Genomic DNA, 12,784 nt, shown 5'->3' on the forward strand with positions numbered 1-12,784 from the left:
TGGTAGGAATGCAGCTCAGTGACAGAGCATTCAGTGGCAGCTCCAGCATTCACAAGGCCCTGAGGATCATACACCTCCAGTCTACATAAAAAAAAGAAATTAACTCAAAAGTTCCATACCACAGAGCTCTAGACCTACATACTGACATGTAGTACGGCACAAAGTGAGCCCAAGGGCACCAAATACACCCCAAACCCAGTCTCCTGTAGTGCACACAGTGAAACTTCATACCCTCTCTCTTAACACAATTGAAGTTTGCCAAGGGTAACCTATAATGTGACTTTACACAAGTCTAATTCATTACAAGAAGTATGGCTCTCATGCAAAGCTGTGACGCTCATGCAAAGGATGTCTGCTTATGGAAGCCACGTTTAATTTATCTAGACATCCACTACTCTACCTAGTTTTTGTTTTGTTTTGTTTTGTTTTCTCTGTGTAACAGTGCTGGCTGACCTGGAACTCACTTTGTAGACCAGACTGGTCTCGAACTCACAGAGATCCACCTGCCTCTGCCAATCCCAGTGCTTGGATTAAAGGCATGTGCCACTGTCACCCAGCACACCTAGCTTTTATAACCACAGACTTGCTTTTGTATAATCGTTTCCATATTAGGTTTGCACAAGTTGTTTTACAGTGCTTCTGAACCATAATTATTCAATAACTTCATCTGGAAGGCCACTTCTATTTTTTCCCTATAAAACAGATGTTTATAATTTCTCCAACTTGTTAAGGTTGTGACATCTTATCTGCTGGGAATTGTACTGACTAAGATAACGGGAAATTCTACTTGTGATGATCCAGACAACAAAACCACCCAGCCATCTTCAGTTTATGGAGTGTACTTATGCAATGAGAAATGACACATAAAGACACACCATCTCTTACACACAAGCTACTGATGAGCTCCCTGGAACTGGCTTCATCTAGTTTCTTCCCAATCCCTCAACAATGCTGAGCTATGTTTCCATTGGAAAGCAAGACTGTCCCCTGTAGAAGGGGCTGAAGTATGGAACCCTGCATTCTCCAGAAGAGATTTAAGAGTTTCTGATTCAAGTGGTGATGAAGTTTCTGTCTTCTCATTCAGCCCACTGGAGGGTCACAATGTCAGAAAGGGTCCTTTATGCCATTATGTGAGCCACAGTAGAACTGACAATTACAAAAGGAACTTAATGACAAACAAGAAAACTTGCCAAAGTCCTGAAAGCACGAGCAGACAGAGGCAGGGTGACCTGACAGAGCACACTGCAGCACGGGACCACCGAGGGAAAGAATCTTCTCAAGCAGTCAGACGTGCGGTAGGTAAGAACTAGAAAGTGTAAGCATTCCCACGGCAGATCTAACCATTGATACCAGTATCTTAAAAAAAAAAAAGTCAGTTGGGTGGTGATGGGGGTGAAAAGAAATCAAAATGTCAACGAGCAAGGATGGGAAGAGATTCCCCTGCAATAGAACAAGCTGATATCCAATTTCTCATCTGTAACATCAGACACTGGAAATAACAGAGAGTACTAAGTTCAGTTCAGAGGGAAAGTGATACAAACCCTGAATTCCAGACCCAGTCAGAGGATCAATCAACTGTTAGAACATAATGATTACATGTTTGAACACTGGGTAAGAACTCAAGAAGCCTGTCAGTCATGATTCCATAAAGCAGCTGATTAAGGAGGGGCTCCAGCAAAACAAAAATAGAACCCAAGAAACAGACATCATAAGATAGAGAAGCCATGGCAACGGAAGCTGCCAGAAGCAGCACGAAAACCTACAAGACAGTTTCCATGTGAACCTTCTTTGATTGGCAAGGGTTCTCTGCTTCAGAATTACACTTCATTCTATTTGGTTCTAAAGCAAAATATATTTATGTTGTAATAGTGTTGTAAATGTTGCTTTTTTTACAGTAAAATTTTTAGATTAAAAATTCTGTAGAAAAAGCACAGAGACCCTAAATATAGATGACAAACAGATTACAAGTGTTTCAGACTTTGCCAATATAAATTTAAAACTATAGCTCATAACAGTGGAGAGCTGGGAGACTGACAACTGCCCACAGGATCTAACCACAGAGAAAATAACCACAGTGACCATGAAAAAAACTTAAAAGAGAAAAAATACAATCCACACTGTATACTGCTGGGCATGGGGAGGACAGAAGGAGGAAATTTTCTTTGTGTGTAAATGTATGTTGGGGTATTTGCATAAAGAGACCAGAGGTCAACCTTGAGTGTTATTCCTCAGATGCCATCAACCTTGTTTTTTTTTTTTTTTTTTTTTTTTTTTTTTTTTTTTTGAGGCAGAGTCTCTCATTGACTTGGAACTCATTGATTAGGCTAGGCTGTCTGACCAGAGAGTTCCAGGGTATCTGCCTATATCTGTATCACACTGGCTTTTTGTTTTGGTTTTTTGGTTTTTGTTTTGAGACAGAGTCTCTCTGTGTAGCTCTGGCTGTCCTGGAACTTGCTCTGTAGTCCAGGCTGGCCTCGAACTCAGAGATCCACCTCTCTCTGCCTCCAGAGTGCTGGGATTTAAAGGTGCACACCAATGCCACCTTGCTTCAAACTGCCATTTTAAAACGTGGATCTGGGGATCAAACCTTCTGTTAAAAATGTTTTAGACTTATTTTATGTGTATGAGTCTTTTGTCTGCATATACGTATGTGCACCATGTGCATGCCTGGTACTTACAGAGGTCAGAAGAGAGTATCAGACCCCTGGAACTGCGGTTACAGACAGTTGTAAGCTGCCATGTTGGTACTGGGAAATGAACCGAAGTCCTCTGCAAAAACAAGTGATCTAAACCACTCTCTCCGGTGTCATCAAATCTTCTTAAACATAATTTATAACTGTCTGTTACTTGAATGCTGTCGGGTAGCTGTTTCCTCAGGATTGACCCAGTCTTTCCTAGAAGCAAGAGAGGATTCAGGAGGTTCATGAAACACATAAGAAACTTGCAAGATTCCCATGTTCCCCTCCAGGTTATACGAATAAGTTACTCGCTTGTAGGGAGCAAACTCCAGTGGTGTGGTTGTCTAGAAACTACAATGAGGCAGCTTTCATGAGTCATCACCCATGCTGAGGTGGGCTTTTTTGGTGATGTTGTTGCTCTAGTCATCCATGTTTCTATAGGTAACTCCAATAAACTAACTGATACACCAGGCTAGACTTGAGTAGTTTCTTTGGTCTATCATTGGCTTATTTGGGGTAAACAGAAACAGACTCTCCCCCACAAAAAAGTCATACAACAAATGTGTTTTTTAGTACTTCCTGGTATCACTTTGGGTTTTTAAATCACTAAATAGAGACTCATTAATAGAGAGGACTTGTTAAGTAGCTTAGTGTATTAACTGAGGACATGACTGCTGCAAGGTATGGTTAAGTAGAGGGTTTTTATTGAAGATATTAGGGAGAGAACAGCCAGAGACATCTGGAAGAGTCCAAAACAGAGAGAAAGTTGCAGACTGAATATGGCCAGCAGCTTGGGCCTGGCCAGGAGAGGGAGTGGGGAGAAAGAGAAGACAAAAAGAGAAGAGGCCCAAGAGAGAAGGGCAAAAGAGAGAGTATAGCTGAAACAGCAGGGTGACAAGAACTGTAAGAAGCTGTGGGGAGGGAAGCCCATAAGCTGGAGATGTTTACAGTGGGAAGGAGGTGAGAAGAGTCAGATAGCATCATACTGAGGGGACCTGGAGGCTAGCATGTGCTTTGGTATACTAATAGGTACCACAGGTAGTCATTTATCCCTTCTGCCAGTGATAAGGGTATTGACCACTTTGTTAGAGGGTAAGGGGTGCCAGAATTTGGAGAATGAAGTTTCCTTTGGACCTGACACTTAGCACACTCTGTACAACACTGCAGAATAATGTGCTCTCCTCCTTAAAGGATGGGACATAATGTGAGCAATGAATGGTTGGGTAGTATCATCATGATGCAACTCTGCATCTTCATCCAAGTCTAGATGGCACAGCTCACCACATACTGAAGCTGCATGGTGTGTGTATGTGGCAGGAGCTCTAAGAGCTGTGGTGAACAAAATGAGGCTCCATCAAGCATAAGAAGAAATGATGTAATAAGATGCAGTAGAATGAGGCTGCTGCTGACACAAAATGGTGTACTGTTTTCTAGTAAATTTTCATTTGGATGACAGAATATACTCTGAAATAACAATGAAATATAGTTAAACAAATACACAAACTAAAACCACAGTCAATGATGCCCAACCATATGTGCTGTACTTTTAGGCAATGGCAGAATACAGAAGAGATGTGTATACACCCCCACCACCACACACTTCAGCAACAAGTACATTACAGCATTACTACAACTACCATGTAAGCAGGCAGTGGAGATTTTTCCAGTTCTCATGTAATCTTAGATTCTGCAATCATACATATATGTCAGCCACTGACTGAGAGGTTGTTATGTGGGACTACATTTGAAATCAAAACTTTTCAAAAAGGGATTTTTCACTGTACAAGAAAAGGATAAAATATGACATCCTATGAAGAAGGGGGAACTTTCTACAGAACACATCATGATATACAAAGCAAATGGATGCGATGGGGAAAATTATCTTAAAAGAAACTCAGAAATGTAGAAATTTTTTTCCTCAGTAGTGGAGGCAAACAGAGATGTAGAGGAGGGGGGAACTCAAAGCCACTCTGAGCAGACCCTTCCCAGGCTGGCCAGAGATCAAAGGCCTGGGGCAAAGTCAATCTCAGGAACAATCCTGATTGACAGTGAGGCAGAAGAGAGCACTCTGTGGGCTGTTAAGGGAAAGGGCCTATGGTAACAACTAAGTTGTTTACATAAGCTAGCTTCAGTGACAGCAGAGGCTGGAGTCCAAAGGATGATTGAGGGTTAAAACAGTAGAGCATGAAACAGAAATAATAAGGGGGCTTGTAGCTGGGTATAAGATAACCAAACTAGGGAGATTAGACAAAGGGTGGGGCTCAGAGCCAATGACGCAAAAGAACAACTGTAAGGCATTACTATACTATTCCTTCTTACAGCCTTGGTTCTATTGTAGCTAACCGTAGCAGACGGACCTAGAGGTAAGGATATCTTCCATCATGAAGCTTCCACCTAGAAGACCACCCCAGACCACCTCACCTTCAGATAAAAGGCTAAATATGAATCAAGAAAGACTGTAGCTGGAGCTTGGTGGTTACAACAGAATAAGTCTTCTGCCGTGACAGAGTTGTAAGCTGTTCACATAGATGTGAGAACTAAGAAAGCTTAGTGCAATTAACAGCACTTGAGACCCTGCAGGGTTAGAGGATGGTTAACACTGGCCCACTGACTAACAGTTAGGAGTCAAGATGAACAACAAACTAACAAAAACACATGTCAGAGGTGGACAGGGGTTGTCAACCATTCCTGATTGGGTAGGCAGCACGTGAACAGCAGAATCATCTCCCACTGGCTTGGTCCATGATAGCCCAAAGAGAAATGATGTCACAGTAGTCACCTCAGCCTATGTCCGGTTTCTGCTATATTCCCATAAATGCCATAGACAAGTTAAGCATTTTTTCCTCTCTTAAGAGTATCTTCTACTCTCAGTTTTTCCTATTTTTCTTTAAATGACTAATTTTCCTCAGTTTCTCACTTTTCTATAAATTTTAATAAAGCTTCTCCTGTTCTGCATATATACAGCTGTCTTTAATCTTTATTAATAAGAGACAATGAACTTGGACCCACTGTTTCAGGTTGATCTTTGATAACCATTCAGTGTCTCACACCTCAGGACCCTGGGCCAATACAAGTGAGCTAAAAGAGGCCTCAATAGGATAACACAAAAGCTCAAATAAATTGATGATCCTGTGCCTGAACCTGACACTTTTCTCCTGGGGACAGTGACAGATGCAGTGGATATCTTTGCCCCACTACCTCCTTTCATGAGGTGGGAAAAATTGAACCCCATTTCTTCTAGGCAAGTGTCATACCTCCCAAAGCACACTCTAGTCGTTGATGGCATTATAACTGGCATCCCCTAAAGCACTTATATTCTTAGTCCTACATGATCCAACCTCATACAAGAACTTGGTTTCCACCTATTAAAAATGCAGTATTTAGTTCCACTGCAAGAATCCCTTCCCTGGGAGGATGTTAACAATGTCTACTCCCTCCTTTTAAGGTCCCAGTGACCAACAAAGAACAAGCCTACCAACTTTCAACCTGGGGAATCAATGAGTTTGTTGTTTGGGTGATCTCAAAGTTTCCTTACTGAAAAGTTCCCATCCAGCATGGATGATGGTTTCCCCAGAACTACTGGACATGGAGTCTCCTGTTAATCTCCCCCAGACTAAATATTCTACCACTTCCCTGAGGCTATGTACAATTAGGGCAGAACTGCAAACAAACATCTACAAGGAGCATCAGGACTCTCTGGTGAAGGTCTAATGGTTCCCCCCTCCCCCTCCATCTCTGAAGGAATACCCACAGTGAACAAACGCAATGGAGATGATCTCTTGCAAGCAGGGTTGGCACAGCTGATCTGATGGATAGTGACAGCTGTTCTGCTCAAGGATAACACTCTTCAATAGTTCCTTAGGTAAAAAGGGTGACAAAGAAGAAACACACTAATATACAAATGAATATCTCTTTAGCTTCTAGCCTCGAAAGAAGAAATAACAAACTCCTTTTAAATGGTAAGTAGGTGTCTCTAATATTTAACCTTGCAGAGGCAATTAGACTCAGAACTACACAATCCCACAGTATGGAACAGAGATGCAGAACCACTCTACTGGATTTTACAGCAGATGAAGGCTCCACACATTACAGATGAAAGTAAAAAAAGCAAACAACTTCTGAAAAGAACTGAAAAATTGGTACATAATTAATAAAAATTTTAAAAAACATCTAGATTACAAAATTTACATAGCAGACATGTAAAATTCAAAAGTCAAAGTGCAAAGTGTGGGGTGGGGAATGTATTTCAAAGGAAGTCAGGAGCTTGACTCTGGTTTGCTCACAACATAGGGCACAAGACATTATCTATAACCAGATGGTGAGTTCTAACTGGGCTTCTTACTCCAGGTTGTCTGGAGAGTTCGGTTTGGTGGACTCAGTCAACTAGAGGCAAAAATACAGCCAGTTACTGTGACCATCCAGTGGCAAGAGGAATCCACAAAAGTTCAGGACTCTGCTGTCCCCATGCGGCGGGAAACCTAAATATAGGACAGGCCCTTGGACCTTCACTAGGGCTGAAGTAATCCCAGGAGATGAGCGCAAATACCTCAAACTCACAGTTTGTACACCTCTGAGATGAAGGAGTAGACTATTCAAACACTGTTGTGTAGCTATTTCTAAACAAAACATTGCCTGAGTGGAGGTGGGGCTTAATAGGTTAGGAACTCAAGGATATTTAGGAAGCTCAGAGAGTTTTAAGTGTCACAAGCCCTGTCCCCAAGGCTATGCAGAGAGCAAACTACTGCCAGGGAAAGAAGATTTCCATTGGAGTTGTCTACAAGTTACCCACAAAGCTCTAGGAATACTGGGTCTCAGGTGGGCTTTTTGGTGATACAGCTGCCTTTGAGTCATCCGGACTCCTGCAAGTACCCCTCACCCACACTCCTGTGAGTAACCTCAATAAATGCACTCATTCACCAGGCTAGACTTGGTTGAAATCTTTTTTTTTTTCTTTTGGTGTGTCATCAGTGCCTTATCTGCAGTGAGTAGACGTTTGTTCACGTCTCCCCAGGAAAAGTCACACAGCACAGCTTTTCATTAGACATTTGGTCATCCTAAGATTTCCTGGGCCTTTATAAGTCAAGGGGCCCACAAGGCCAGCTTGTGAGGAGATAAGTGAGCTTGGGAAATGTGCCCCCAGAACAGCACACTGGTGTTTTGTTTTTTTTGTTTTTTTTTTTTTTTTTTTTTTTTGCCTCTGTTGATCTGAGTAAAATCACATTGACTCTGACTCATTCTCCCTACAGCTAGCACACTGGTCTCCACACAGGACAGAATGACCCTCATGCCCAGAACTGGAAGCTGTCCTGTTTGAGAACTCAGCTCCACAGTTTGCTGGCCTTGGGCCCATATTTTAATCCAAAGCTCCTGGAGCCTTCCTCCTGCAGGAGAGAGTAGCAGTGGTGCCTACCACAAGAGCTACATAGTGTGGGTAGATGACCCATATGGAAGAGTGTATAACCCCTATTAAGAGCAAATGCTCAATAAATGCCAGCTATCCCTGGGGACAGGACAACTTCAACACTACTAACAACAACAGACTGCCAAGCACAAAGCTTAGATATATTCCTGATCAACCAGTTAGTCGAAATTGAATAGTTTTACCATTTGCTTTAGTACAGCCAAGTCTTAAAAATCATACTAGAACTCTGAAAGAGATGGCTCAGCAATTAAGACTAGTTGTTCTTCCAGGGGACCTCAATATGTGCCCCAGGTTCAGTTCCCAGCACCCACATGGTAACTCAAAACCATCTGTAACTCCAGTCCCAAGGCATCTGATACCCTCTTCTGGGCTCCCTGGGCACACAAGTGGTACACAGACTTGCATACAGACAAAATGACCATATACATAACATAGAACAAAACCAAACCACACTGAGCTCAAGCCTCAACTCCTGTGCACATTGCAAACATGAAACCTGCCTGGGAGACAGACTGTTGCTCCACTGCCCCAGTGCCCATGTGCTATTGCACAGACTTTAGACCACAGACATGCCTGATCACACAGTGTTCCTTGAAGGAGGGAACAGTTTTAGCAAGTACTAAGAATACTTTAAATCAGCTGAGTGTTAGCTTTCTATGTGGCATTCATGACAGGAGATTACTTACACAGTAGAAGCCAACTTCTAAGCTGAAATCTGAGAAATGTAGGCAGTAGCCAAGATGTAACTGACCTTTCCACTTGCTGGGGAAAGGATCGGAAGGCTGAAGCTGGGCTAACTCTGCATGAGAGCTCCTCAAATGGGGACCCATATTGGGGAACCCCAGGGGCACAGGGTAGTAGCATGGCCCACTCAAGTCTAGAGCCTCCATTAGGCTCAGCTGCCAGGCAACTTGCTAGCCATTCCTAACAAAAAGCTCCCAGACACTTCTTTAGCACCTTTTCAAAAGCAAAGTTATAGATAAAGGTAAAAATTAGCATTTTACAAAGTATTTTAAAATTTACTAACATATTTTGTCCTCAAATAACCCTAGAGAGACATCCAAGGAAAGAACATAGATTCTAAAGCAGAATGAAACATATAGGCACCCTCCTCCAACTGGGGCCTTCCTCCCACAATCACAGGGCTACACGTGTACCTCCTGGTTGCGTTACCCATGTACATATGGTCCACAACTCACTGTGCATTCTCTGCCCTTCTGAGGACACTCTTGACCTTTGGGACCTTAACTTGGGATCATGACCTAACTTGACTAGGACTTCTGGGTCAACTCTTGAATCACACAAGTTATACTGGGGTAATTATTAATTGTAGGCTCTTTCACTATCAAACATGTCTAAGCAACATATCTCGTGGTCACTTACTCTGTGAGGCCTACTTGCCCAGAGCAGAAACTAAGTATCCATACTCAGCAGGATGAGTGAATAAAGGCTATCTGTAGTCAAACAGAAAGAATCACACAGCAGCATGAATGAGCTGCTGGAAAAGCAGGAACACAGATGTGCCTCACCCCTCAGTACTGAGCAGAAGAAACAAACACAGAGATTTTTAGGGCAGTAGAACTATTCCCCATGACACAATAAAGATGGTTACATGTTGTCAAGCATTGTCTAGCCTACAGAGTGTCTACTACCAAAAGAGGACTCTGCTGTAAATGTAGGTGATGATGATGTATCAGTGTAGTTCATCAACTGCTTGGAAGGCCCATAGAACACAGGAAAGAATTACATGGCTGGCTTGTAAGGATCTACATGAAGAGATGCAGTTAATAAGGAATGCTCCAGAGTTCCCCCACCATCTCCAGAAACCACCTCTAAAATCCTTTATACATTCCCAACTCTATCCTTGAGGTTTTCTGGAACCTTCCTAACACAGACATAACTTCTAGTAGCTTAGTAAGAACCCAGCAAGGCCCTCTACTCCAGTGATCCAGTCTTCTTTACTTCAGGGAACAGGTTAGGATTCCCCTGCCTCATGACCTGCAGAGGACAAAAGCACACCAGAATGTATTTTCTGTGGCCTCTAAAGGCCAGGGAAAGATGAGTCTGATGACTCACCTAGGGAAGGAAAACTAGTTTCTATGGCCTGCAATAAGGAGGAAGTAATGAATTGGGAAGTGTGTATGTGTGTATGGGGGGGGGTGTATAGATAGAGAGATACTGACTACAATAACATGATATATACAACTATTATACATGATATAATATATACCATAATATGACATCTTCGTACCTTCTAACGGAATGTAGACAGTGGAGGAGACTCCACATATTGGGTACAGGGGTACATAGAGACTGTTATACTTTGAATGTGAAATATCTTCTATAGACTGAGTTTGAACACTTGGTCTAGAGCTGGGAGTGCTGTGTGGAAGACTGTGGTATCTTTAGGAAGTGGAGTCTTACTAGAAGTGAGTCACTGGGAGCAGGTTTTGTAGTCCAGCCCCACTCTGCTATTTCTCTTCTTCCTGATGGGGATGCAGTGTAACAGTCACCTCCCTAGGTGACTTGATTATGATGAACTGTATCCTCTTGAACTATAAACCAAAATAAACCTTTCCCTCTTTAAGTTGGTTCTTGTCAGGGATTTGGTCACAGTAACAGGAAAAGACATGAAGACAGGGATTCTCTGTACATTCTGTTTAATTTTTTTCAGTGAAAATAAAACTACTCTAAAAAAATAAGCTTTGTAGAAATGCTAAAAACAGACAGGGACAGGACTACAAATGCTAAAATGCTCACTGTGCAAGCATGACAATGTGAGTCTGACCACCAAGAACACACATAAAGAACCAGGCACAACACTACTTGCAATCCCTGCACTGAAGAGAAGACAGAAGAATCCCTGGGTTCATTTTAGTTGAATAAGCAAACTTCACATGCATACACCCTGCCTCAAAAAATAAGGTGGAAGTGATTAAGGAAGGCAGCTGATGTCTATCTCCGTGCAAGTAGACACATGAGCATGTGCGTGCACACACACACACACACACACACACACACACAGAGGTGTGCACGCACACCAAAACAAAACCTATACAGGTAAAGAGTCTGATGTGCCCTGGCAGGGCCAGCAACAATCTTTTTGGAGGTTTTTTTATTTGGGCGGTGGGGGGGGGGGGAGGGGGTGGTGTCCGGACTTGGCCTGGGTGGAGGTAAATAAGTTTGCTTTGCAGCACTTCACTAAATTGCAAGCTAAGGCCCATTGCACTTTTCTGTGTGTGTGTGATGCTTCTCTGGTCAGACAGTAATTGTTTCAAATCACTGCTGATGGGAAACTTAAAGATGGGAAAGCAAGAACAGACAGAGCCCCAGACATAGGGTCATTGTCTCGGAAAGAATATGAGACACAGTTAGGCATCCTGATGACTTAAGCACACACTCATAGAACACACGAACTCACAGAGCACGTACGCTCAAGGGACAAACACAGAGGGAGGTGCATATGAGAGGGAGAAGGCAGATGATCATGGACCTGTAAGAACAGAGACTGGGAGAGGCAGTCTGAGTGATTTGAGGAAGCAGCATGGGAATTTTTCTTTTTCACAACACTGTCCATGAGGTTTGATTTACTATTATTCTCTTAAACAAGGAGAAACAACAACAATGACCTAGTCAAGACAAAATTAATCTTGACAGTGACAGCAACCAAAACCACTAAATACCAACAGATCTTTAAATACTGGAGCCTCCAAAGGGATTGGTTTGTGCTTAAAGAAGTTAGGATTCTTCCTTCAAACTGCCATCATGAAGAATATAATCCCCCAAAAATTAAAATGTTCTGTCAGAAGCAGTTATTTGGTTCAACTGCCAGGAGGAATAAGTGAACAAACAAGAGAGAAAGTGAGCAAATCCTGCCAAGGTTGCCACCAGCAGGTCCTTACAGGCACCGCACCCAGCCCTCTCTGGAACCTGCCTGAGGCCTGGAAAACACCAAGTTCTTTGCCTTGGTGTGTGCTGCTTTCCAACTAGCTGGAAACAAGGAAACCAGAATTCCATCACAGGATAAGCAGTAACGACTTCAGGCTTGTTTCCTGGGGCCACTGGCCAGTCAAGCTGCCATTTCGCTGACGCCAGCTTCTCAGTGCAGACTGCACGACCAGGAAGCCAATAGTGCACAGGAAGGAATCTTACATTTTCTTTTCAAAGTTTGGAAGTGAAAACACACGTAAAACAAACTAATTTGAGCTTTCCTTTCCACATCAGCTCACAAAGCAGAAAGACAGGCTAATAAAGAAGTCCAAGCTTTCTGGAAGAGAGCAGGGGCTGTAGATACATGCTTACAGTGACTTCTGACTGAAATAGAGCTTTCTGTGGAATGTCTATGAGGACAGGGAAGGAGGGAAGCAACTCCCCTCAGTGAGCTAAACACATCAACAGAACCTTCTATGGTGAATTACGAAGGGAAATTTCAGGAGCAAATTGTTGCTTAAACCCAGTTTGCAGTAGCTTTTCTATAAACTACAACTTAATCAACTAAGAAGCACTTCAAATACTGGTTTTAATCCCAAATCTGGGAAAACCAAAGCATACTAACAGCTCAAAAATTGTATTTGCCTTCTTGCCAGGAAGGTAGTTCACACCTAATAAGTCTCCATCTAGAGGAGCACAGTGTACTAGGCGTGCAAGCCACAGACCAGCTTCTGGGGACACAAAACGATGAGTG

At 42.7% G+C, this 12,784-nt stretch overlaps 1 protein-coding gene across 8 annotated transcripts in view; it reads right to left on the minus strand.

The window, feature by feature from the left end:
* Positions 1–12,784, minus strand: part of Adarb1 (adenosine deaminase RNA specific B1) — a 123,634-nt gene that overhangs the window by 73,907 nt on the left and 36,943 nt on the right. For 3 of the 8 annotated variants that reach the window (XM_085679788.2, XM_085679789.2, XM_085679793.2), the window contains one exon: positions 2,679–2,894. The exons of 4 other annotated variants lie outside the window; for them this stretch is intronic. The gene's annotated coding sequence lies outside the window, so the exon portion shown is untranslated. Of the gene's footprint in view, positions 1–2,678; positions 2,895–6,429; positions 6,536–12,784 lie in introns of all 8 variants that reach the window. One more of the 8 variants, XM_085679796.2, reaches the window with a different exon arrangement.

The sequence above is a fragment of the Myodes glareolus genome, chromosome 18, assembly GCF_982192425.1.
Source record: "Myodes glareolus chromosome 18, mMyoGla1.1, whole genome shotgun sequence".
Lineage (NCBI taxonomy): Eukaryota > Metazoa > Chordata > Mammalia > Rodentia > Cricetidae > Myodes > Myodes glareolus.